This window comes from Apium graveolens, chromosome 11 (genome assembly GCF_009905375.1).
Source record: "Apium graveolens cultivar Ventura chromosome 11, ASM990537v1, whole genome shotgun sequence".
Lineage (NCBI taxonomy): Eukaryota > Viridiplantae > Streptophyta > Magnoliopsida > Apiales > Apiaceae > Apium > Apium graveolens.
Genome location: NC_133657.1, coordinates 146475814 through 146503453, shown reverse-complemented (window position 1 = coordinate 146503453; position 27640 = coordinate 146475814). Strand labels below are relative to the sequence as shown.

Here is a 27640-nt window from a genome sequence, read left to right as displayed (position 1 = left end):
GAATTATACTAAAGAACATTAACTAAAGAGAGTAAAGAGAATTGAATAATATATGACACAAACATAGGATTCTAACTTGATTAAGTACTTCATTCAATAGCCTTTTAGTACTTAACCTTAGCATGTAATGGTGATGACACTAATCAGATAACACGAAACTGATAAACGCCAACTTTCGTTGTACGAGTACCATACTACCAGACATCCACAAAAGTGATAGAAGCTGAATAGACACCAATTATATTGAGACCCTATATGTCTATAGAATTTGACAACATAACAGTTTAATGCACAAGTTATCTATCGTGATTACATAGGACAAGTAAGATGGTTAAAATTACCTACAAATCATGCATAACAATAACACTTGAACCTATGCTAGCATGGCAAGTTCTAAATCATTAAATTCACTTTCGCTTTATTAAGAATTAACATACTATCTTATAAGTTCGCGACGCTCATAAGACGAATAAGCACAACCAATACTAGGTTATTATACAATCACCACACACTAAGACATCGAAACAAATTAACTAAAGAAATTCATAAATAAATCCGCTAGAACCCCACGATAACGATTAGCCCATAATCGGACTCATCATCAACGTGGGTTCCGATGAAAGCATGGTATAATAAACGTAGTCTTTATACTTAAAAAAACCAAGTACGAAACACAAGTAACGGTTCAAGAATAAGAAAACTAGCATCCAACGTTACAACTTAAACAAAGAATCACAATAATAAACTAGATCTTCTTCGCCTTGGTTGAATTGTGCTCTCCGGTCTTTTTTACTCCTTTTCCTTAGCTTTGGTATGTCTCCCCTTGGTAAAATGTCTTTATTTATGTATATATATGTTGTAGAATTGACGAGGGCTTCAAACTCTCAAAATCCTACTAGAAACAGTGTCGCGCGCTTGACCAGCGCGGGCGCCTGAGTTTCCCTTCTTTGGGCGCGGCCGCGCGCTTAACCAGCGCGGGCGCGCCGTCTTCCTGAATAAAATTCTGAATTCTTTTCTTCTCCTTGCTGATTTGTGCTGGTCTTTTCACGAGCCTTTGTTCCAACACCATCCAAACACCAAATTAGCACCACAACCATGCTAATTTACTTGATTACCTGTAAAATGCCTGTAATGTAAAAACACTACAAAAACACATAAAAACACCAACAACTTGAGTACAAATACACCAATTCAAAGCTTTACGGAGCATAATAAAGTGTCATAAATGCCACTCAACATACCCCCAAACTTGAATCAATGCTTGTCCTCAAGCATAAACAGACTCAAAGAACAAGAAATAAAAATACATGAATGCAACTAAATGAATGCAACGATCCCCAATAGAATAACTAAACCAATCAACAAGCAACATATCAACAAATGCAGTTATTCGCATAAAGATCAATCAAACCTTACAAATCAACCTACAAACCAGAGACGTGTGTATGTGCAACTGCTTACAGACATACTATCGCAACTAGATCAATAATTATGACTCACTACTTATCAAAGCAATCGCAAGGTTATAAATAGAATAAAAGTTAGACTCAAAATAACTTATAACACTTCAATTCTTATTTTGGAGTTTAATATGGATTCACGCTTTTATTCACAACAAAATAACAAGTATGCTTATTTGATCGTGCAATGAGTGAGGTCCATAAAAGACTTATACAATAACACCCATGTAACGAGCGTTAGGTTAGCGGATCCCACACTATAAAAGCCTTAGGTCACTAGGCACAAAGTCCCCTAAGAACTTAATAACTCGAGTACTAAATAGCCCACTCGTGATCAATTATACATAACACTTATTTTTTTCTTTCTTCTTTTATTATTATTTTTTTCTTTTTTTCACAAATTTCTGAACGAGTGCCTTTCGCTCCATCTCGCTCAACCCTAGACTACTCATATAAATATGAGCTGACTACTAGCCATTTGACACCTAGCCACAACAACTAGCAATGAAATCCAAATTCTCCAATTTTTAAAAATCCATGTTATTCTATTATTAAGAGAATATCCTAAATTCTAAATATAAATAAGCGATTAAACCTCGACAAATAAACAAACCATGATCATGATCTAACACTCAAGCAACCTATAAGACTTAGTGAAATATAATTATCTCTAGCATGTAAATCAATTCGACAAGACTTAACATCACTAAATACGACATCACTACACTAGTATCAATATCACAAGTCGATCGGAAAAATTATCTAAGGGATCATGTTATAATGCAAATGCATGAAACTATATGAACAAACTATCATAAAAACTACAAAAAAAAACTACAAAAAAAAACTACATGGCAAAATATGCAACTATATGAACTAAACTATCATGAATATGCAAACTATATGCGACTCACACAAAACATATTCCTTCAACTACTACCCCCAAACTTAAAATATTCACTATCCTTAGTGAAGGTAATAGTAAGGAATCAGGCATACCTACTCAGAATTAGGATCATCACCCTCAACGGGTGGAGTGTCAGGCGTGTCTGGAGGTGGATACACAGAATCCTCACCAAATACTGACCACTAGATGTCAACACCCGTGGCTCTGAATGCAGTCCCAAGTGCCTGGGTGAGATCACTTGCAAACCGACTATGGATGTCATGCATCACATCCATCCTCCTCGCTAGACGCCTATATTGCGTCGTGCTCAAACCAGCTTCAACATCTGCTCCCGCCTCCTCCTACTCCTGCTGCGATGGACCAGCCTCACCCAACTCAGCTCTCCAAGCTTCCTTGTTCGCCTGCACCGTGGCACCAACATATGCCTGAGGAGCTGGCGTTCCACCTGGAAGATTGTCATAAAAATATCCAAGCCCCTTAGGATCGGGCTTCCCACCATACCACTCTATCATGTTCAACAACGTAGAACTATCGATTGGAGCATTAAGAAGCAGCAATTGCTTATGTGCGGGCCAATGAATACCAACTGCCACGCACAACTTCGTCACAACGGATGCATAGGGTATAAAACCCGTAGTACCTCCTCTCAAGAACCTCAAAATACCCTAGTAAATAACCATCCCCAAATCCACATAGTCCCCCTGAAGAATACCCCACAACAGACGAGCACGCTCCACAGTAATCTCATACACATGAGAAGATGGTATGATGTTAGCACAAATAAACGAATTCCAAGCACGTGCAAACCTGTTCATGCACGATGCAGGGAATGTGAAATAATCAGTCGTGCCCCCTTGGACTTCCAGTGAGTCTCAGGTACACATAAAGTAGCAACAATCAGATCGAGATCAAAGTCCTCCGGAGTCTTATCGTTCCAAGTATCCTGACCGGGCTTCCTCGCGGGCTGCTCAATCACCCTCCTTATCGTATCAGCACTATACTTCACCGTCATCCCCCTAACCACAGTGAAACCATTATTCTCCACGCGTTAAAATAGAACTCATGAACAACACTTATGGGAAAAACAACGGGTGCCTCGCAAAAAGGAACCCAACTCATCTCCATAATCATCTCCAACAACTTACCATCCTTTCCTGATGGCAGAAAACCTCACTCCTTCGCTATAGGATTCGAGAGAAGCCTCGTGTACTCCGCTTCAGCCTTGGGAGTTGAAAACCTCGGCCTCACACCACCTATACTCGAAGAATCGGTGGTGCTGCTGCTTACTTGAGTTCTTTGTCTCTTGGGTGCCATTGGGATTGAATAAGAAAGAATAAAAGATAAGTGTTTGAGAGAGAATTGTGTTTGAGAATTTGTGAAGTGTTGGAAAAGTTTTTGTATAAGTGTATGTATATATAGGATGTGAGAAGAGAATTAGATATAGAATAGAAGTGGGAATTGATTAAGGGAATAGTGGGAATAATGGGTTTAATTTGGAGAGGGAAATTTGGGATGTGGAAGAGTAAAAATCGGGTGCAAATTGATTTTTTATTAAAACTCCCGATTTTCTCTTCACAAGCTGCTATTTATTTTTTTCTGAATCGGGACCCCAGCACGGCCGCACGCTAGACCAGCGTGGGCGCGCTCACCTTATGCCAAATCGGCGCGGCCGCGCTTGGTTTCTGGAATTCCAGCACGGCCGCGCGCTAGATCAGCGCGGGCGCGCTTAGTTTCTGAAGTTGGCCCTGAAATTTTCTATTTTTCTGATTTTTTGTGTTTTTCTCTTTTCTTCTTGGTTCCTCTACCTACTAATGTACAACAAACTTGGGTTGTCTCCCAAGAAGCGCTTGTTTTACGTCGTTAGCTCGACGTAGAAATGCGAGATCAAGTGGACAATAAAATGGCACTAACCACTTCGCGGTTTGCCGTGTCACCATAGTAATGCTTCAACCTCTGACCATTTACCTTGAATGCTTGGCCCGGATCATTCTCAAAAATCTCCACCGCTCCATGTGGAAACATAGTTTTGACAACAAAGGGCCCTGACCATCTTGACTTCAACTTTCCAGGAAAAAGACGGAGACGAGAGTTAAATAAAAGAACTTGTTGCCCCGACACAAATGATTTGAGCACTAGACCCCTATCGTGCCACCTCTTGACTTTCTCCTTATACATTTTGTTGTTTTTATAAGCTTGAAGTCGAAACTCGTCGAGTTCATTTAATTGAAGCATCCTCTTCTTTCCCGCTGCATCCAAGTCCAGATTCAACTTCTTCAAAGCTCAATACGCTTTATGCTCTAGCTCCACCGGCAAATGACACCCCTTAACATAAACCAATTGAAACAAAGACATTCCCAATGGAGTCTTGTATGCTGTTCTATACGCCTAAACAACTTCATCAAGCTTCAAAGACCAATCTTTCCTTGATGGACACACAAACTTATCTAAAATTCGCTTGATCTCTCTGTTAGATACCTCAGCTTGACCATTTGTCCGAGGATGATAAGCCGTAGCAATGCGATGATTCACATTATACCTCTGCATCATAGCAGTGAACTTGCGATTGCAAAAATGCGACCCCTCATCACTGATTATGAATCTTTGAGTTCCAAATCTTGTGAATATCTTCTTGTGAAGAAAATTAAGCACTACTTTTGCATCGTTCGTTGGCAACGCCATAACTTCAACCCATTTCGACACATAATCAACCGCCAACAAGATATACTGATTGTTACAAGATGGGACAAATGACCCCATGAAGTCAATTCTCCAAAAATTGAAGACTTCAACCTCGAGAAGCACATTAAGAGGCATCTCATCCCTCTTGGACATATTACCCACACGTTGATCGATCACATTTCAAAATAAACTGATGAACATCTTTAAACAAAGTCGGCCAAAAGAAACCTGCTTGAAGAATACGAGCGGCTGTCTTTTCTCCACCATAATGTCCTCCATAAGCCGTTGAGTGGCAATCTCGCAAGATCCCCCCCGTTTCGCGGTAAGGTATACATCTCCTGATGATTTGGTCAGCTCTTTGTCAAAAAAGAAACGACTCATCCCACATATACCACTTCACTTCATGCAAAAACTTCTTGCTTTGAGCGTATGATAAGTCGAGAGGCATGATATTACTCACAAGGTAGTTCACAATGTCTGCAAACCACGGTTCTTCCTCTTGCACTCCAAACAGCTGCTCATCGGGAAAAGACTCATTGATTAATGTCTTATCTAGTGAAGTTGCACTTGGATTCTCTAAACGCGAGAGATGATCAATGACTTGATTTTCAGTCCCTTTTCTGTCCTTGATCTCTAATTCAAACTTCTGGAGTAAAAGAACCCATCTGATCAATCTAGGATTCGAGTCCTTCTTTGAGATGAAATATCGAATGACAGCGTGATCAGTGGAAACTGTCACCTTTGTCCCAAGCAGATAAGATCGAAATTTCTTAAAACCATAGATAATAGCCAAAAGTTCCTTCTTCGTAGTAGTATAATTCAGTTGAGCTCCATTTAGGGTCTTACTAGCATATTAGACCACATGAAATATGTTGTTCTTTCTCTGCCGAAGAACTGCTCCAACTACATAGTCACTTGCATCGCACATCATCTCAAAAGGTTCACTCCAATCGGGTGCAGTTATGACAGGTGCCGTGATTAAACTCTTCTTTAAGAACTCAAAAGCAGCCACACACTCGTCATCAAACTTAAACGAGACATCCTTCTCCAGAAAATTGTGCAAAGGTTTATAAATTTTTGAAAAGTCCTTGAAGAACCGCCTGTAGAAGCCCGCATGACCAAGAAACCTGCGAACCCCCTTAACAGAAATTGGTGGGGGAAGATTTTCGATGACCCCCACTTTGGCTTTGTCTACCTCAAGACCCTTACTAGAGACCTTGTGCCCAAGAATAATGCCCTGTCGCACCATAAAGTGACATTTCTCCTAATTGAGAACCAAATTGGTCTCAGTACATCTTTTGAGAACGTCGCCTAGATTCTGCAAGCACTCATCAAATGAATCACCAAACACTGAGAAATCGTCCATGAACACCTCCATATTCTGACGAATCATATCGGAAAAGATAGCAAGGAAGATGAGTTTATCCACCTTGACCAAGACATCCTCCACAATACCTCGCGGATATGTAATAGAACGGTCGGCCAACTGCAAAGTCATATAAGTAGGCTTTGGATCAAGCAAGTTCAACTTCTTGAAGATTGACAAGGGCATCAGATTGATGCTAGCTCCCAAGTCACAAAGACACTTGTCAAATGACACCTTTCTAATGGTGCATGGAATAGTGAAGCTTCCAGGATCTTTAAGCTTCAGAGGCAACTTCTGTTGCAGCACAACACTGCATTCCTCCGTGAGAGAAACGGTCTCTAAGTCATCAAGCTTCACCTTCCTAGAGAGAATACCTTTAATGGACTTCGCGTAACTCAGCATTTGTTTAAGGGCTTCAGCGAAAGGTATGTTGATGTGAAGTTTCTTGAACACCTCCAGAAACTTCTCAAACTGCTTATCCAACTTTTTCTTCTGCAGTCTTTTAGGAAAAGAAGTGGAGGGTAGATCTGTTTCCCCCTGTATTACCCTCAGAAGGAGTGTGCTCAACAGTAGTCTTCCTTGGTTCCACTTCTGCTTCCTTCTGCACTTCTTCTTCTGCAGCCTCAACTTCAGATTCTGGAGTCTTTGCTTTTTCAAGATTCGCCACCTTACCAGACCTCAATGTAATTGCCTTCACATGCTCCTTAGCTTTCTTCTTGCCTGGAACTTCAGTATCGCTTGGAAGCATCCCAGGTTGACGATCCAATAATGCATTAGCAATTTTCCCAATCTGATTCTCCAGGGTCTTGATCGACACAGCTTGGCTCTTGCACATGAGCCTCAACTCCTCCAATTCAGATTTTTCATTAGCTTGCGGTACTTGCTGAAGTTGAAGTTGTTGCTTAGGGGAATATTGTTGTTGCTAAAAACTAGGAGGGTTATACTGCCTTGCTGTGTAAGGCTGATAAGATTATTGCACCGCATTCTGATTATTACTCCAGCTGAAGTTAGGATGATTGTGGTGATTTGGATGATAAGTGGCTGGAGCTTGTTGCTGTGATCTCTGAAAGTTGCTCATAAATTGAGCTGATTCGCTAGAAATAGCGCACTGCTCAGTTTCATGCGCCCCCGCACAAAACTCACAAATACTAGAGATTTGATTAACTCCATAATTCTCTAAAGAGTCCACTTTCATTGTCAATGCTTTAAGTTGGGCAGCTATAGCAGTTGCTGCATCCAACTCCAGAATTCCTGCTACCTTGCCCTGAGTTAGCCTCTGAGAAGGATTTTGGTATTCATTAGCAGCCATCAGTTCGATCAATTCATAAGCTTCAGTGTAACTCTTAGCCCACAGGGCTCCTCCTGATGCTGCATCGAGCATAGGTCTAGACTGAGCGCCTAAACCATTGTAGAAACATTTTATAATCATCCAATCAGGCATGCCATGGTGTGGGCACTTCCTTAGAATCTCCTTATATCGATCCCAAGCCTCACACAGAGATTCTCCAGTTTGCTGAGCAAACTGAGTAAGAGCATTCCTGATTGCAGCAGTCTTCGCTATAGTAAAGAATTTAGTGAAAATTTTTTGAGCAAGATCCTCCCATGTGGTGATAGACCCTAGTGGTATAGAATGTAACCAGCACTTTGCTTTATCCCACAGAGAGAATGGGAAGAGTCGCAGCTTGATAGCATTATCAGTCACCCCATTGAACTTGAAAGTGTAGCAGATCTTGTTACATATTGAATTCTCAATGATCAGAAGATTCTCAGGATCTGGCTGTTCGGATGTCATCAGGATCTGATGCACCGTCAGGATTTGGCATGTCATCAGTATTTGAATGTCATCAGTATTTGAAGACAATCACCATTAGATGATTTGTTTTGTTCCTTATAATGTGGAGCAGATATCTGTTACGTCTGAGTTATAGGACTTTATCTGTTTAGTTTAAGATATGTATCAGTTTCGGTTAATTTTTGATAATGCATATCCTAGATTAATTTGTTGTAGCTGTGTAGTATATAAACACAGTTTAGGTCATCACTTAGTGTATCACACTCGAGGATCATTCGACCTAGCAGCTCTCAAGAACATCAGTATTTCTTGAGAGGATTTTGTAACAGTTTTTATCAGAAATATAAAAATCTGTTATATTTTATTACTTGTTCGAAATATTTATACAATTGTAGCCAACCCCCCTTAAACAATTGTATCTTTACTGGGCAACAATTGGTATCAGAGCACACTGATAAATTTACAATAAAAAATGATCTAAACATGTGTCTGAACAAGTGTGAAAGCATTAAAATTCCCATTCTGAAAAAGACTGAATATCCAACATGGAAGGTGAAGATGCTCATGTACCTGGAAGCTACAGATCCAGATTATCTCGATATAATCAATGATGGACCTTTCATGCCAACAAAGCTGGTGCCTGCAACTCCTACTGTTGCTGAACATTATCAGCTGAAGGAGAAGACTGAGTGGACACCAGAAGAGAAAGTAGTTGTGATGAAAGATGCAAATGTAAGAAACATTTTGCATAACAGTCTTGATAGCGTGATGTCAAACATGGTTATAGCCTACAAGACTGCCAAAGAGATCTGGGATGCTCTTGAAACTCAATGTCAAGAAACCACGGCCATCAAGAAGAACAGAAGGGCTATTCTGATTCAAGAATATGAGCACTTTGAGGCCAAACCTGATGAAAGTCTCACTGACATCTATGACAGATTTCTGACCCTGCTCAACAATCTGTCGTGGTGGGAAAGGCGTATGATCGAGAGGATTCAAACACTAAGTTTCTGAGAGCCTTGAGTGAAGAATGCGAGACTCAGACTTTAATCATACGACATCAGTATGATCTGGAAGTAATCACTCTGGATGAAGTCTATGGCATGCTGAAAACTCATGATTTGGAAGTTCAACAAATGAGAGAGAGGAAAAGCAATAAAGGGAAATCTGTTGCTTTGAAAGTGAATGATAAAGCTTCAAGAGAAAATTCTTGTAACAACCCAAATTTTTGACGGCAGTTAAAAAAACCTTTAGGAATAGTAACCTTGCGATTTATTAAAAACTTCTGTGATCACCATATACGGGTGTTTCATTTAAGTTTCCGAGTTCATATTGTGGTTATACGTACTAAATGAGTATATGCAAAAGTCGTGAGTTTTCGAAGAAAACCAATAGTCCAAATGATATTATTTTACGAGCCATCGAGGAATAAGAGAATTATACTACGACCAAGAAAATCTTGAGAATTATAATTTCATAACTGATAACCAAGTACGAGCACTGGAAATGGTAATGATTTACGATTAGCAGAATTCTTCGACGTCGCATTTACGGGAATTGATTTAAATGTACGTGAATGAAAGCGAGATAATGTAGGATGACAAAATCAAGTGATAACCTAGGAAATTAAGTATTTTATAAATTTATTCAACAAGTAATAAATTAGAAAGCTAGTTGCAAAAATTAATAAATAACAAAATTTGATAAACATAAATTCAAGGAGCTTATCATGCAAGCTTTGACAAATGAGACACCTAGCTAAGCCTAGCCTTTGAAAATGAGATGCATCTTGTCCTACACACTTTCTAAAGTCACAAAAGCCTATTTCTATCACATTTCCAAGAAGCAAGCAAGGCAGTTCTCTCTCTCTCTCTCCAAAAATCCAATGCTGATTTCCAAGAACACCATGGGAAGAAAAATTCATATCTCATGATCTATTCATTGAAAAATCACCAAATTTTAACCAAAGCTTCCTCATACCATATAAAAGGTACTTTCAATATTTCATGTCCATTGAATTAGTATAGCATAGTCAAATCCTTGCTCAAAATTGGTGGTGAATAGTAACTTTGAAAATCACTAACTTATTTTCTTGATTTTTCATGAAAGTTTAAGGCTCCTAAAGCTAGAACAAGGCTTCATCAAGGATCTTAGGACTTTATTCAGTATTAAAAAGCTTCAAGAAAGGTATAAACATTCATCCAAACTTTGTTTATGTTGGATATATTTGAGATGTCATGTCTAATCTGTTGTGTTTAGTTTCAGAACTTAATATTAGGACTTACTGGAAATCAGAACTTACTGAAGTCAGAACTTATATCAGAACTTAAGGTCGTCAGGATTTATATCAGGACTTAAGTGCGGGTACTTCAGATAAGGAATGAAGCTGATTTACAGGAGAGGATCTGGACTAGAACAATTGAAAATATGCATGAAGAGTTGGACAACTAGAAGACTTGTAGAAGATAATATCTGATTGATATATTTTAGGAGACAGAACTATATTCCATTTCAATTAGAAGATATCTTGTAACTGTGTACTATATAAACACAGCTTAGGGTTTATACTATAAGTGTTATCATTCTCGAGAACATTATTAATTGTAACCTAGCAGCTCTTAGTGATATTGTTCATCACTGAGAGAGTAGTTTAACCTACTTTATAACAGAGCTTATTATATTGAATAAACTTGATTACTGTTACATACTTGTGTTCTAAATCGATTTGATTGTATAAACACTATATTCAACCCCCTTTTGATAGTGTTGTGTGACCTAAAAAATGGTATCAGAGCCTCTCTGTTGATATACAAACAGTCAGATCCAGTTTACAATCATGTCTGAAGAAACACAAACTCCAACTAAGCCCACCAAAACTCAAGATACTCAAAACAATCAAACTCATAGCCGATATGAGAGTATTAGGGTTCCCATACTGAGAGCATCTGAGTATAATATATGGAAAGTAAAGATGGCTATATTTCTGGGAGCCACAGATCTAGAATACCTTGATAGAATTAATGATGGACCATATAAGCCTACCAAGCTTTCTGTTGCAGTTGCTGATCAACCAGCAAAGATGAAACCAAAGGAGAAAGGTGATTACACAAATGAAGACATCTCATCTATTGCCAAGGATGCAACGGTAAGGCATCTGCTTCATAGTGCAATTGACAATGTCATGTCAAACAGGGTAATTGGATGCAAGACTGCAAAGGAAATATGGGATGCTTTGGAGACAAGATGCCAGGGAACCGAAGCCATAAAAAAGAACAGGAAGACTATACTCACTTAAGAGTATGAGCACTTTGATTCAAAAGCTGATAAATCATTAACTGATTTATATGTCAGGTTTTCCAAACTCTTGAATGATCTGTCACTGGTGGACAAAGAATATGATCTTGAAGATTCAAATCTAAAATTCCTTTTAGCTCTTCCTGAAAATTGGGATTTGAAGTCTACTACCATAAGAGACAACTATGACCTTTCTGAAACTACTCTTGATGAAATTTATGGTATGCTCAAAACTCATGAACTTGAGATGGATCAAAGGAGCAAAAGGCATGGAAGAAAGTCAAAGATAGTTGCTCTTAAAGCTGAGGAGGAATATCCTAAAGTGGTTTTCTCAAAGAGGGGCATAGGAAAGGCTCTCATCATACAGTCTGATTCAGAGTCATCATATTCTGATGATGATGATTCAAAATCCGAAAATTTATCTGAAGTGGATGTTGATGCAGAGATGATGCAACTGTGTGCTCTTATGGTGAAGGGTATCACAAAGATAGCCTACAAGAAATTCAGAAAGGGAAAGAAGTTTTCCAGGAAAGGTGGAAGTTCTGAAAATAAAGGGTTCAGAAAGTCTGAAGGCAAAGGAGGAAAGTCTGACAGAGGAGAGAACTCAAATGTCAAATGCTACAATTATGGTGAAAGAGGCCACATAACTCCTGACTGCAAGAAAGGAAAAGGTGATAAAGGCCAGACACTTATCACAAAGAAGAAAAACTGGGCAGACACTTCAGATTCTGAAGATGAGGTGAACTATGCCTTAATGGAAAATGCTGATAACAGTTCTGATGATGCTGAATTGAAGGTACCTCATTCAACTCTTGCTTTTCATAATGATGATATTTCTGAGCTAAGATTATATCTTAAAACCATGTTCATTAGTTTTAGAGATCAGACTTTAACAAATAAAAGATTAACATCTGAAAGTCTTGCTCTTAGAAACATAAATGACTACTTAGAAAAAGAGTTAGTTATATTTCATCAAACTCAGAAAGAAAGAGATGAGGCTTTGTATGTTAGAGATGAAGTGCTAAAATTGAATAAATTTCTTAAATATGAACTTGAAAAGAAAAAGGAGATAATCAAAACTTGGACTAACTCTGGAAGAACAACTCAGAAAATCTTAGAAAATGGAAATTGGAAAGAAGGACTAGGTTATCTAGATGATAAAGAAGAAAAATAAACTGTGTCATCTAAACCAAACTTTACCAAGAAAGCTGAAAAGCCAAAGGTAAATCCTGTTAAATTTGTTGCAAAAACTGATGTGTCAAAATCTGAAAAGATGAATGATTCTAAAACAGAAGTCAAAGAAAAGTCAACTTTTGACAAATTAAAACAGGATAAACCAGCTAAAGTAAACATATGTTTAATGACAAAGAAGCAGCTTAAGCATAAGCTGAAAGAGATTAAAAATGTAAACAAGGTCAATGAAGCTAGGAAAGATAGGAATGGAAAGGAAGGTGTGAATAAAAGCAATAATTATATGGCTATTCCTAATGCTCCTAGAAAGAAATGCTATAATTATGGAAATTCTAACCATCTTGCTTCTTTTTGCAGGAAATAAAGATATAAACTATTTACCTCCTAGATCAGGAGTTAAGAGTCAGTCTGTTAGGTTTAAACCACAAAATCCTTATTTTCATTATGGTAGTTTATGGCATTCTATTTATACTTGTAAGGAATATCATAGTTTATACTATGATTATTATCAAATAAAACCTTCTTTAAAGAAAGTTAGTGTAATTCCTTCTAGTGTGAATTCTGATGCAAAGTCTGATATAAAGTCTAATAAAAAGCATCTTAGCATAAACTCTGAAACTAAATCCGCTGCAAATGCTAACAAACTTAAAAAGGCCAAAGGATCGAAGCAATTCTGGGTCCTTAAAACTAACTAATAGTGGTCTTTATGAATGCAGGAAAACATGAAAAACATCTTAGTTCTGGACAGTGGATATTCAGGACATATGACTGAAAATAAAGCCCTGCTATCATACTTTATGGAGAAAGCTGGCCCAGGAGTTTCTTATGGAGATGGCAACGTGGGAAAGACTCTGGGATATGACAATATCAATCTTGGAAATGTCATAATTGAAACAGTAGCTCTTGTCTCAGGACTTAAACACAATCTGCTAAGTGTGAGTCAAATCTGTGACAGAGGTTATCATGTGGATTTCTTTGAAGAACACTGTGAAATTATAAGCAATTCTACAGGCAAAGTGGTTCTAAATGGTTACAGGCATGGTAATATATATGAAGCCAGACTTTCAACAAGTTCTGATGGTTCTGCAATCTGTCTGTTGAGTAGAGCATCAATTGAAGAAAGCTGTAATTGGCACAAGAGACTCTCTCATTTAAATTTCAACAACATAAATGAGCTAGTAAAGAAAGATCTTGTGAGAGGAATGCCAAAATCAGTATTTGCTCCTGATGGTCTCTATGATTCATGTCAAAAGGCAAAACAAAGAAAATCTTCATTCAAGAGCAAAACCGAATCCTCAATTCTTGAGCCTTATCACTTACTGCATGTTGATCTATTTGGTTCAGTCAATGTCATGTCCATTGCAAAGAAGAAATATGCTATGGTTATAGTGGATGAGTTCACAAGATACACTTGGGTGTATTTCTTGCACAAGAAGATTGAAACTGCATCTACTCTAACTGATCATGTCAGACAGCTGGATAAGTTGGTCAAAGATTCTGTTAAAATAATACGAAGTGATAATGGCACTGAGTTCAAGAATTCAATCATGGAAGACTTCTGCAAAGAGCATGTAATAAAGCAGGAATTTTCTGCACCTGGAACTCCACAGCAGAATGGAGTTGTAGAAAGAAAGAACATGACTCTTATTGAAGCTGCACGAACTATGCTTGATGAAGCAAAGCTACCAACCTATTTTTGGGCTGAAGCTGTGCAGACTGCTTGTTTTACACAGAATGCTACACTCATAAATAAGCATGGAAAAACACCATATGAGATGGTGAAGAAAAAGAAGCCAAATCTGAAATACTGTCATGTATTTGGATGCAAGTGTTTTGTTCTTAAGACTCATCCTGAACAGCTGTCAAAATTTCATCTAAAAGCTGATGAAGGAATTTTTGTTGGATATCCACTTTCCACAAAAGCCTTCAGAGTCTACAATTTAAGAACAAGGGTTGTCATGAAATCTATCAATATATCTTTTGATGATAAAAATATTACTGGACTTGAATATTTCAATGATCATGATCAGCTGATATTTGATAATGAAGATGTAAATTCTGATTCTGTAAATTCTGATGACCTAAATCCTGATCCTGTAAGTTCTGACGGGTTAAACTCTGATGTCATTGAAACTGTGGAAACTGCTCCAAAGGTAAATGCACCTGTTCAGGGGGAGCAAGCTAATGATCCTACCACATCTCAAGACTCTCAAGAAGCATCAGAACTTGTCACTGGCTCTTCAAAATCTGATTCATCAAGTTCTGATGAGCCAAATTCTGATAATTCTGGAAACTCTGATTCTTCAATTCCTGAAGAATCCAACTCAAATTCTGAAATTTCAGAGAGCATAACTTTAGGGGGAGCATCAGAAAATGATGATGGATACGGCATGGGTCATGGGGGAGGATCCAGTTCTAGAGATCAACTTCCATCTGCAAGGAAGTGGACTAAATCACACACACTTGACTTAATAATTGAAGATCCTGAAGCAGGTGTCAGAACTAGAATAACAATATCAAATGAATGTCTCTATCATTCCTTTCTATCTCAGACTGAACCAAAGAAAGTGGAAGAAACTCTTCAAGATGCTGATTGGGTACAAGCAATGCAGGAAGAGTTAAATGAATTTGAAAGAAATAAAGCCTGGACCCTAGTGCCAAGACCAAAAGACAGATCCATTGTTGGTACAAAATGGGTGTTTAGAAATAAAACTGACAGTGATGGCATAATTACAAGAAATAAAGCAAGGCTGGTTGCTAAAGATTACTCTCAACAGGAGGGTATTGACTATGATGAAACATTTGCTCCAGTTGCTAGATTGGAAGCCATAAGGATCTTTTTGGCTTATGCTGCTCACAAGAAGTTTAAAGTCTTTCAAATGGATGTAAAAAGTGCTTTTCTGAATGGAGAATTGGAAGAAGAGGTATATGTTGAACAACCTCCAGGCTTTATAGATCCAAAATTTCCAAATCATGTCTACAGGCTTGACAAAGCACTTTATGGCCTTAAGCAAGCTCCAAGAGCATGGTATGAGACTCTGGCACAATTTCTTCTAGAAAGTGGATTTACCAGAGGCATAATTGATAAAACTCTGTTCTACCTCAACCATGGAAATGACTTACTTTTAATATAAATATATGTTGATGATATCATCTTTGGCTCTACAAATACAAAACTTTGTGAAAGATTTTCCAAGTTAATGTAGTCAAGATATCAAATGAGTATGATGGGATAGTTGAGCTATTTTCCGGGACTTCAAGTCAAGCAAACTGAAGAAGGTACTTTCATAAATCAATCCAAGTACACCGAAAATTTACTCAAGAAATTTGGAATGCAAGACAGTTCAACTGCATCCACTCCCATGGCCACTGCCACCAAGTTAGATAAAGATACCGGAGCATCAGTAGATATTACTAACTATAGAGGTATGATTGGCTCACTTCTATATTTGACTACAAGCAGACCTGATATCATGTATGCTACCTGTCTTTGTGCAAGATTTCAGACTGATCCAAGAGAACCTCATCTAATAGCCGTGTAAAGAATTTTCAAGTACCTCAAGGGTACAACTGATCTAGGATTATGGTATCTTAGGAAATCAGACTTTAAGCTAATAGGTTACTTAGATGCAGGTTTTGCAGGATGCAAAATAGACAGGAAAAGCACTAGTGGAAGCTGCCAATTACTTGGAGGCAAATTGGTTTCTTGGTTTAGCAAGAAACAGAAATCAATTTCCACATCAACTACAGAAGCAAAATATATTGCTGCAGGAGCTGTTGTGCACAGATTCTTTGGATGAAGAATCTGTTACTAGACTATGGGTTAGAATTTTCTAAAACACCCATTTACTGTGATAATCAAAGTGCTATTGCTATGACAGGTAATCCAGTTCAACACTCAATGATAAAACACATCAGCATTAGGTACCATTTTATAAGGGAACATGTGATGGAAGGTACAGTGGAATTGCATTTTGTTCCAACAGATCAACAACTAGCAGATATCTTCACAAAACCACTATGTGAAGCTACTTTTACAAGATTAGTAAATGAACTTGAAATGGTTTCAGGTTCTTTCTCAAAATCTGTTTAGTTTTTGTTCTCATACATCAGACTTTATGATCAGTGTTTACAGATTATCTTATCTCCATGTAATCTATGCTTAAATTGTATCATATTAAATACTGATTATTATCTGTTGTGATTCTATATACTCTGATAGTGTTTTGCATGTTCTGTGACTATTCAATCCAATGAGGATTACTTTGCTAGATACTGACTTAATAGTCTTTAACAAACTATGTATCTCATGTTTGAATTAGTTATTTATGTGGAAATCAATAACACAAGCAAACTCTGATTTTGATCTTAGTCAAATTTACTTCTTGTATCTTATTACTAAGTCACAAACTAGATTATTGTTTCTTATCTGTCAAATTCTGATGTCACTAAATCTTAAAGATGAACTACATGCTTGATAAGCCTCACTTATCTGAAGAAAACAAAAGAAAAGAAAAATTGAAGTCAGGTACTCCTTTGAGATCTTGAGTAAATATGTGAAAGGGAAGACCCAAGTGCATTGCTGGTATTAAGTTATATGCATTAGAAAAGCAAATAAATTTTTCTTGGTGACTTTTCACATTCTCTGATTACTGGAGAAATATTCTGATAATAACATAAATTCTGATAGCAGTTTTGACTCATTTACACTGAGAAGCCACTGTAAAAAGAATTTTAAAAGATGCATAAAATGAGCACAAACAGTTGAGGTGGACTCTTGCATAAATTTATTTTATAGTAGACTTCAAAATTAAAGACAGATTTTAAGCATTTTTCTTAGTTATGCCTTATTTCTAAGATATCTGAAGTTTATCAGACTTTAATCTTTATCTGATCATTTGCAAATGCACATACTCTCACTCCATATGAATGATGAAATTTACTGTGGTGATTAAGTTATTTCAGATAAACAGTTAAGTATTATTTACATAAATTCTGAGGACAAGTTCAGATGAAAGTTCTGATGATTAAACTCTGAAGTAACCAATCAGTATTTGTGTGAAGAATCACAGAAACAATCATTCACTTTTTGAGTACATAAGCCATGTTCTGATGACCGTTAAATTTTGATAATAGTCAAGTTCTGATGCAAATCCTGATGGAAACTCTGATGCTTACGTGGCATTATTTAATTACTTGACTTATTTTTAGTATTTACTGTTACAATTATATCTTGTCAGAAAATAATTAAGTGAGATAAAAACAGTGAAAATTATTTGGTTAATGGGTTGCGTGTTTGTTTTGGTAACAACATGTGAGCAATAATTACTGCACATTTACCGTGTCCACTCATTACTGTTTTGACTGTTTCCATGCTGCCAGGTGTAAAAAGTCTGTTCTGCTTCACAAAAATAGCCGTTGTCACGTGGAGTGTATAAATAAGAGAGTTGAAAGATTTAACAATCTTTTACCTACTATTCTTATTTTCTAATCTCTCTTATTCTCTCTCACTCTCTAATATTCTCTGAAGCTATTTCTTACAGGCATTTTATCAAACACCTTTCGTACACATAACTTTTCACTTAATTTCTTACAGAAATGGCACCCAAGGACATCATCTTAAATGGAGCCAAGTTCGTCCCCAATAACTACATGACTATTCTTAGCAAGGATGATGCTCCATCAGATCTTCATTTTATTCAAGATTTTATGGCTAACAGTGAGATTGGGTATGCTTTGACCCAACCAAAATTACTCTCAGGAACACAGATACTGGAGTTTTGGAGGAGTGGAATTTATGATGATGGTGGTGAAGCTGGGTCCCCAAGTATTATCTTCACAAGAGGGGAAGATGAGCATCTAGTTAACTTGTCAACTGTTCGACAAGCTCTACACTTTCCAGAAGATTGTACTTTTAATGCTCAGATTGAAGAAACACTTCTATAGGGTATGATGGCCAGTCTTGGCTATGAGAAAAGTCTGTCCAAGATGGGAGAGCTGAAGAGGCCATACATCAGAAGGGAGTGGAGCTACTTCTTTGACTACATCACCAGAGCTTTTGCCAACAAATGCTCCAACTTTGATGCCATTCCCATTCTGAGTCAGCAAATAGGGTATGCACTTCTAAATCAAACTCACTTTGATTATGCTACTGCTATTTTTGATTTTATTGGGGATAGGATAAACGAGGACCCAAATACTGTTTACTTTGCTAGATTTTGTCAACTCATTTACAGTTTTTGTTGTCCTGATAAGCCCAAAACTTTAGTGAGATAATTCAACCTTTTAAACTTGCTAAAAGGGCCTTCACAGACTTGTTATCTACTGATAATAAAAAAGAGATACTAAGACCCCTTCAAATTCCTACATCAGTAAAATAGTTCTTAGTAAACTCTGACCCCAACACATACACACCCAAATTTCCTGAAGTTGCACCCTCTCAACCTCCATCAGCACCTACAACCAATCCTCAACCAGCTCAATCTTCTCAACCACAACCACAGCTTACCATCAGAACCTATTTTCAACCAGCACAATCCTCTCAACCAACCTCTAGTACTTCTCAAAAAGTGCCAGTTGTAAAATCTGCTAAACATTTAGACCCAAACCTTCAAGAGCAAAATCTGTTCCTAAATCTCCACCAAGGAGAAGAAGGATGATTCTTAGAGATTAATCAGATGAAGATGAGCAGGCATAGGTTCCCACATCAGAACCTGTAGAAATAGAAGCTGAAAAGGAAATTTTTCAGAAAGAGGTAACTCCTCAGAAACAGACTGAAGCTGAGGGTTCTGGTTTGAAAAGAAAAAGACTTTCAAGTTCTGATGCTGCTCAAGCAACACCTTCACAACCACCGTCCAGATCAAAGAAGATGGGAGCAGGTAGGCATATGGCACAACCTCAATCTGAGGCTGCTAAAGAAGCTAAGGAAGGGGATCAGGAATCTCTGATCTCATCAGAACCAATAGTAATTGAAGCTCTGCCACCTCCACCTCAAGCTGAAGACACTGTTCAAGATACAGTGATCACACCTCCTGTCTCTCCAATCAAAGAAACAACTACAGTTGAAGATTCAGGATTAAGTCCTGAAATTGATATTTATAGGCTGAACATTCTATCTGTCTTGTTTCTGGAAGCACCACAAGGACAAGTGATAACTCCACCCGTTTCTCCATTAAATGCTGAAATACCAACTACTCCAATTTTGGATGTGGAAACAGATGAAGTTGTACCAGAATCTCCTACAACCACACACACTCTTATGTTGTCAGAAAATGATGAGCTTCTTGCAAGTTCTGGAGAGTCAGCTCCAGTAAACACTCAATCTCAAATTCTTGGAAAGGAGGCACTGCTTAAAAAGTTTGTTGAAGAAGATGCTCTTGTTCCATGGGAAGAAACTCACAGAGGAGTTGAATAGACCAAAAAGTGGAATGAATCTGACTTTATTCCAAGCTCAAAAGTTCTGTCAGATCATATTGCAAAAGCTGATGAGTTGCTGACAAATTCTGACTTCAAAGCTCAACTTAAAGTCACAGCTCTCAGTACTAAAAGTCTTCAAGGTCAACACTCCATTACTCATGCCAAGGTTGATAAACTACAGGAAAATGCTGATAAGCTGGACCTGATGCTCAAGCTAGACAAGAACAGGTTTATCAGACCTATTCATGAAAAAGTAGAGTCTATTGAGAAAGTTCAAGAAAAGCAACAGGCCCAACTGAATGAGGTCCTGCAGAATCAAGCCTCTCAACAAGCACAACTCAATAAAATCCAATCTTCTGGGGAACTACTTCTTTCACTACTCCTACCAGATGATGCCAAAAAGGGGGAGAAGGTAGTTAAGTCCAAATGCTCTACTATTAAATGCTCTACTATTCAAACACTGAAGAATAAGGATGATAAATGAGAAAAATAGGGAAACCCTAGCAAGGGCAAAGGTCAAGGTAAGGGCAAAGCAGCAAAGTTTCTTCACAGAAACTAAATTTTGATTCTAATAAATCTTCTACACAGAAGAATTCAAGTTCTGAAGTTGTGAATGCTCAAGTTCTGAAAGCAAGTTCTGATGATCAAAGTCTGATGTTCTTATTCAGTTCTAAAGTCAAGACTCTCATAAGTTTTTTTAAACTCTGAAACTTAAGGGAAGGGAGACTACTGTCTACTATAAGGATCCCAAGATTCAGACACTTGATGAAGAGATTGCTAGAAGATTATTTCTCAAGCATAATCCTGGAATGGATTTATAGAATCTAAAGGAGGAAGAAGCTAGATTTGTAGTTGAGAAGACAAATCTTAAATCTAAGGCTTCTAATGCAAAGAAACCTCCAAGGCCTAAGGCAAAAGGCATTGTGATCAAGGAAAGGTCAATTTCTGAGGCTTCAAAGCCCAAGACAAGATCACAAGTTGAAATTGATCCCAAGGCAAAAGGGAAAGGAAAGATTGATGAACCAACAAAGAAACAGGAGATGAATATTCCTCAAATCCTGATGAAACCTGTGTGTAAAATAGTTCAGGTTTTTGATGATACAACTGCTGAAGATGAAACTGTTGAAACTATGAAAAAAAGAAAGATAACAGAAGAATCTAAGACAACCTCTGACATAGCTCAAGTTGTTCAGAGTGAAGACATTTCAGAACATCAAGGTATAAATGAAACAACAAATCCTGATCAAATCATCAAGACATCAACCTCTGACAGAGCTCAAGTTGATTTGAACAAGATGACAGTTACTGATAAGAAGAAACTCCTATGGAAAAATGTTAAACCATCAGATTCTAAGAAAAGTCAACTGCTATCTGATTTCATGACTTTTGGATTGAAAGCCAGAGAAGCAAGAGACAGAGATGGATTAGGTTCTAAAGAAGCCAAGATCAAAATAAGAGTTGAAGTACTTACCAGAGATCCATTCTTATTAACTGACAAACCACTTGAGGAAGTTACACAGAAACACCTTGACAAGGTTATATCTGTTCAAGTGCTACTGGATGCTCATGATAAGAGTAATGTCAAAGAAAAGCTGATTCTATTTCTTGAAGATGGAAGAATATATAGAATGTCAGAATCAGATGTGCTGAACAAATCTCTGAAAGAACTTCAATTCTTTTATTATCTTTTGGAGATAAAGTCTGAGATTACCAGAAGATGGTCAAATTTCATAATGAAGACCATAAGGGATAAAGCTAGAATCTCTGGATCAAGGGTTGCAGAATTTATTCCAAATATAGTTGAAGATGATGGAAGTGAAATTCCTATGAAGAAAAATTCTGCTAAACTTGGAGTTATTCTGAAAGAGAAATGTCTGTGCTATAATGAAGACTCATCTCATTCAAGGGTAATCAGACTTGATGATGGTTTGGAAAGAAATCACATCTCAGCACTTAGGACCGCAATCTACTAGATTGAAAGTTAAGATGAAGAAATGAAGCAAGTCAAGGCTACATTAGCTCAAGTCCTGAGAAATGCAGAAGATAAGCTGATATCAAACTTTGTCAAGAATCACTTTGGATTCAGATTGACTCATTAAAATTGGTAAAAGCTGCAAGGACTGTACGTTGTAGTTAGTTATTTAAATAAAATCTCATTGCATTTGTACTTAAATGTTTTTGACATCATCAAATCTATTAACTTGTATATTTTTCATAATTTACAAGTTAGGGGAGATTGTTGGATATATTTGAGATGTCATGTCTAAACTGTTGTGTTTAGTTTCAAAACTTAATATCAGGACTTACTGGAAATCAGAACTTACTGAAGGCAGAACTTATAGCAGAACTTAAGGTCGTCAGGATTTATATCAGGACTTAAGTGCGGGTACTTCAGATAAGGAATGCAACTGATTTACAGGAGAGGATCTGGACTAAAACAATAGAAGATATGCATGAAGAGTTGGACAACTAGAAGACTTGTAGAAGATAATATCTTATTGATATATTTCAGGAGACAGAATTATATTCCATATCAATTAGAAGATATCTTGTAACTGTGTACTATATAAACACAGCGTAGGGTTTACACTATAAGTGTTATCATTCACGAAAACATTATTCATTGTAACCTAGCAGCTCTTAGTGATATTGTTCATCACTGAGAGAGTAGTTTAACCTACTTTGTAACAAAGCTTATTATATTGAATAAACTTGATTACTGTTACATACTTGTGTTCTAAATCGATTTGATTGTATAAACACTATATTCAACCCCCTTCTATAGTGTTGTGTGACCTAACAATTTAAGTTTTAAGTTTCAAGAAAAGTAAGGATCTTGGATATAAGTATGGTTTTAATGATTGATTTGATATTATCTTAATGTTTAGTTAATTAGTTTTAAGATTGATGATTGTTGCCTCAAGAATATGATGTTCTTGAGATGAGTTAGTGTTTAGATGATGATTTGATGATTGTTGATGGTGGTATAATGATTCAAGACGTAAACGAACTCGAATCGTAATCGTAACCTCGTTAAAATGAACAAAACTCAACTTAAGTTTCTGCAGAAATTTCAGAATGTATATACTGTAGTTTCCTAAAAAGTGAGACTTTCTTATGATAGAAAATGTTATGAGGATCGTTTAGGCGCTTGAATTGCTTGATTCGATTTACGGATCAAAAGTTATGACTGTTTTAGTAAAAGGGATTTACGCGACAAAACTGCTACAAATTACGAACTTTGTAAATATAAATAATTGACTTAATAATATTTAAAAATCATGAAATTTTTACAGAGAGTAAGAATTAGAGTTTATTAGCTTCCATAAAAATTTCAAGTAAAAATGTTGATTTTTAAATTTTATAAAAATGTCGGAGCCGAGGTCGCGCGGAGTACAAATGTCAAAAACAACCCCCTGTTAGGAAACTGTCACTTCGGGATTTTTACCCCTGTTACCAGAAAACCATTTTCAAATTATGTGTTCCAAATTTATCTAAATCGTGCACGCAAAAACGGTGCATCAATTGAGTTAACGGTTTGACAGATATCAACATTTTAGTGAAAGCGGTTTGAATAGTAAAACTCCGTAGTTGACCAAACTTTTGAAATGTTTTTCACCTAATTAAATTCATTTTATCAAAATGAAACTTTTAGGATAAATATTATAAGCACTCAAGAAGCTCCTCGAGGTGGTTTCGTATAAAAATTTTAATTTTACGATTTATTAAAAATAATAGAGTGCGAGTCGCGTAATAGTAATATTCAGTAAAGTCAAATATTGAAGACCACTTTGACCGTCCATTTCGACCAAGGAGTGATACTTATTTCGAGTCGGTCGAATGATGAAAGTTGTAGGAATACTGATTAAGATTATGATATTTGTATATTAGAAAACCCGAAACGAGAGGAAGTCCGGAAATGTGTCTTGGACTCCAGGCAAGTTTTCAAACCCTACCTTTTTTGAAACTGTTGTGTTGTGTTTGTTTTCAAATAATGTCGATATATACATGATGCTATATTTACGATGTTTTACGAATTATGTTATATAATATCTTATGATATGATAATGATTTTGGTGTATAAATATTACCGAATTTCAATCGATAACGCTAGAGAGTAGCGTTGTATATATGAGGAGTATATTTTAGACCGATGATCGGTCAGTATAATTTTATGAAAACCCGGAAGTATTCCGGAGGTGTTTTATTTAAGAATACAAACGATATAGTAGAGCGTGATATATAAGTTATAAGACCGAGAGTCGGTCAGTTTTTATAAAGTATAAACTCGGGAATCATCCCGGAGATGTTTTGGATCATTAAAAGTCCGTACTTATTTTATTCCAAGGGACTCGATGTCCACTTGCGAAATATTAGATACCTCGAACTTTTATTAAAACAATTTCCAAAGATCGTATTCCCTCAACTATATTTTATTATTCAAATAATAAATATTAATTAACTATTCGTTTATTATGGGAGAAGTATTCTCCAACGATTATTTATTTCAAACCTGATTAAATATTAAAGATTATTAAATTACTTAAACATAAACTAGTTGAGAAATATTATTTCAATATTATTTTAAAAGCATAATTATTCGAGGTTTAATTATTTAACGATTGATATTTAATTAATAAATATTTATTAAATGATTTATTTATGATTTAAAAATCAAAAAACCTGATTTAAAATACTTTCTAATTTTCGAAAAATCATTCGAATAATTTCAAATCGTCGGAGAATATTATCACAACTTATTTTAAATATTTTGAATATAGTTTCAAAAGAAACTCCCCCTTATTTACTTATCTGTTGATAACGGTCAACTCACATCCTTAGTACTTCCTCCGAAAAATTCAGAAGTACGTATATATATACATATATACGCTAATAAAACAAGTTGTTTCTATCAGCAAGCGAAACGCTTTGGGGAACTTCGATGTGGTTCGAGTTCTCAAGATATGATAGAATTTTGTTAAAGGACAAGGGTGCTAGATGGACTACCAAAGATACCGCATGCGTAGGTACTCTGTGTACTCAGGAACTTGTGAAGTATAAGTATACCCAAAAATGAGACACGTAGCCCAAATGCGGCAAGGGTGATAACCGGGATACGAAGGTGTCGTACTTCTACTAGTAAAAAAGGTTATTATTTCCGTAGTACGACTGATCATCATATGCGGTGGCTCCAACGAATGTCATATTCTTCCAATTAGAATTGTGATGTAATACCGTAACCCAAGCCTAGGTGCTGGGTTTACCATTAAGGTATTCGCAGGATAATAATCCATTAAAGAATTATTTTCAGAAGAAGGTGTGTATCACCAAGGAAAACTATTTTTGAATAAAATATATTTATCATATATGATGTTTTACTTGAGTTAATCATACAGTCATTTCATACTGTACATTATTATGCTGGGCATTATAGCTCACTCTTGCTTTCTTTTAAATGACACAACACAACAGATAACCAGTATGCCGGTGTGGGACTTAGTCGCTTGCAGTCATGGGGAGAATCCCTGACAGCTTTGTCTCAGGTGGGCAAGAGTATCAGATAGGTATAACATATCAGTCATAATTATTGTAACTTCATGTAGAGGTTATGAATAATCGTTTGAGATCCTGTAAAGTACATTTGAGTGTAATAAAAGAAGATTACATTTTGTACATCATTTCTAAGGCTATAACTTGTGTGTGTGTGCATGAGATTGAGGTCTGTTGGATTATTGAATCAATACAGGTTATACATGAGTGAAGGATGGCGTGACGACCCAGATTCCTGACCCAGGATTTGGGGGCGTTACAGAAATGGTATCATAGCAATAAGTTATAGTACTTAGAGACGAGAGTGTTAGGAATCTGTCTAAATGCGAGATTGCGTAAGAGGTCATATAGAGTTCATCATTGGACTACCGGATGTAGCCCCAATGCGTAGGTTAGGATAAGTGTATATTTGAGGTATTAAAGAATGACTAATAGGACCACTGCAGATTATCAGAATGATGAGAAGAAAAAAATTAAAATCATATATGATTTGGCAAGTATGTGGATGTAGAACTCGGAGCTGAGTCTCCAGGGGGGTAAAGACGATATTACCAACACCATATGTTCATTGTGATAACACGAGTCTGGTTACTCGCAGTTCTTTATAGGTTTCCCATGAAGGGGTATCACATGTAAGAACCATAAAGTCTAACTATTAGTATACAGTTGAGGCTATTGACCCAAACTAGTTGAGGTGTCATTTTACCAATGAGGATGTGAATGTCGTATTAATAACGAATTCACCAGAGATAGTGTCCAATATACCCTTAAGGATTTTAATTCTATTAAGGAATATTTGAATGTAATATAAGAATATTATCGTAAGACGAGTGCACTACGTGATATTATTAGTGTACTTAACTTGTAAGGTTAAGATGGTTTAGCTCAGAGATCGAGAGCATCGAGAATTGATGGCATGTGTACAATTGAATGTCGTAAGATTACAATGAGCGATGGTTCGATCTTAGAACCTTTTAAAAGGATAGACCAGTGAGTCTAAAATGGAATTTTTCGGTAGAAATGATGTCACAGACTACATATATATACTTGTAGACCTCTAATATATTCGGTAATATATGTTCACTTACACACACATGCCACCGAACTTATGGAATGTATTGAGATCCCTAAGAGATCTCTCTGATCTGTTCCCAAGGGGAACTGGCCACTTGTAATTAGTAACAGATGCATGTAGCAGGCCCCTATCAGGCCCCTACAAATGCTTTTGGAATATTTCTGAGTAAGGTCTTCGAGGTAAAACACCCGAGTGACAGATATACGTGCGAAAGTCAAATTAGTAAGCGATTTTAAAATGATGTTGAAAGAGAAAGTATTTGAAACATGGAATTATGAAGAAGAAGAGGTGAGATCATCCTCAGATGGATAATGACGAGAGTTAGGATAATCAGTGAAATATTTTGGCACCTACTCACTGTCAAGTTACTCCCTCCAAATTGTTGATCATTCGTATTGTCTTGATAAGTCATATCGGGCAATCCTTTTCGTTCCCTACTTTGAACTTCCAATTTGACCATCTTGAATAGTCTTTCTCCGCAGCAGGACTTGTTCAATTCTTTTAGTTGATCAATGAACTTTCATTCATAGATTATGATCTTCTTGTTCGGCTCAGAGCTATTTATACTTTATTTCAATTATCCACAGATTTTTTTCCTCAATTCATTGATGAATATTCATAATGAATATCTTCATTTGATTCTTCTTTCATACTTACTCTTCTCAGTCGAGATTGTAAATATCTAACAAATTGTTAAAAACATGGATGATCTAATATTCATATATTCCTCAGAAATCCTTTTCTTCTAATCAGGATGAAATTGTATATTGAACTTTGAAATCATAGTAAGGGTATCAATTTGATATTGGTATTCTGAATTCAATTCTATTTGAGAATCTGATAAAGTATGTGAACGAGGACACCTCTGAGTGTACCCTTTTTATAACGACTCGTGTAATCTTTTTGAATT

General features: G+C 36.7%; 1 non-coding gene across 1 annotated transcript; it reads left to right on the top strand.

The window, feature by feature from the left end:
* Window positions 1-7851: 7851 nt before the first annotated feature.
* On the top strand, window positions 7852-7958 carry LOC141699200 (small nucleolar RNA R71). The gene has a single exon (XR_012565681.1). It is a non-coding gene; the product is annotated as a small nucleolar RNA R71 (small nucleolar RNA).
* The last annotated feature ends 19682 nt before the right edge of the window (window positions 7959-27640 follow it).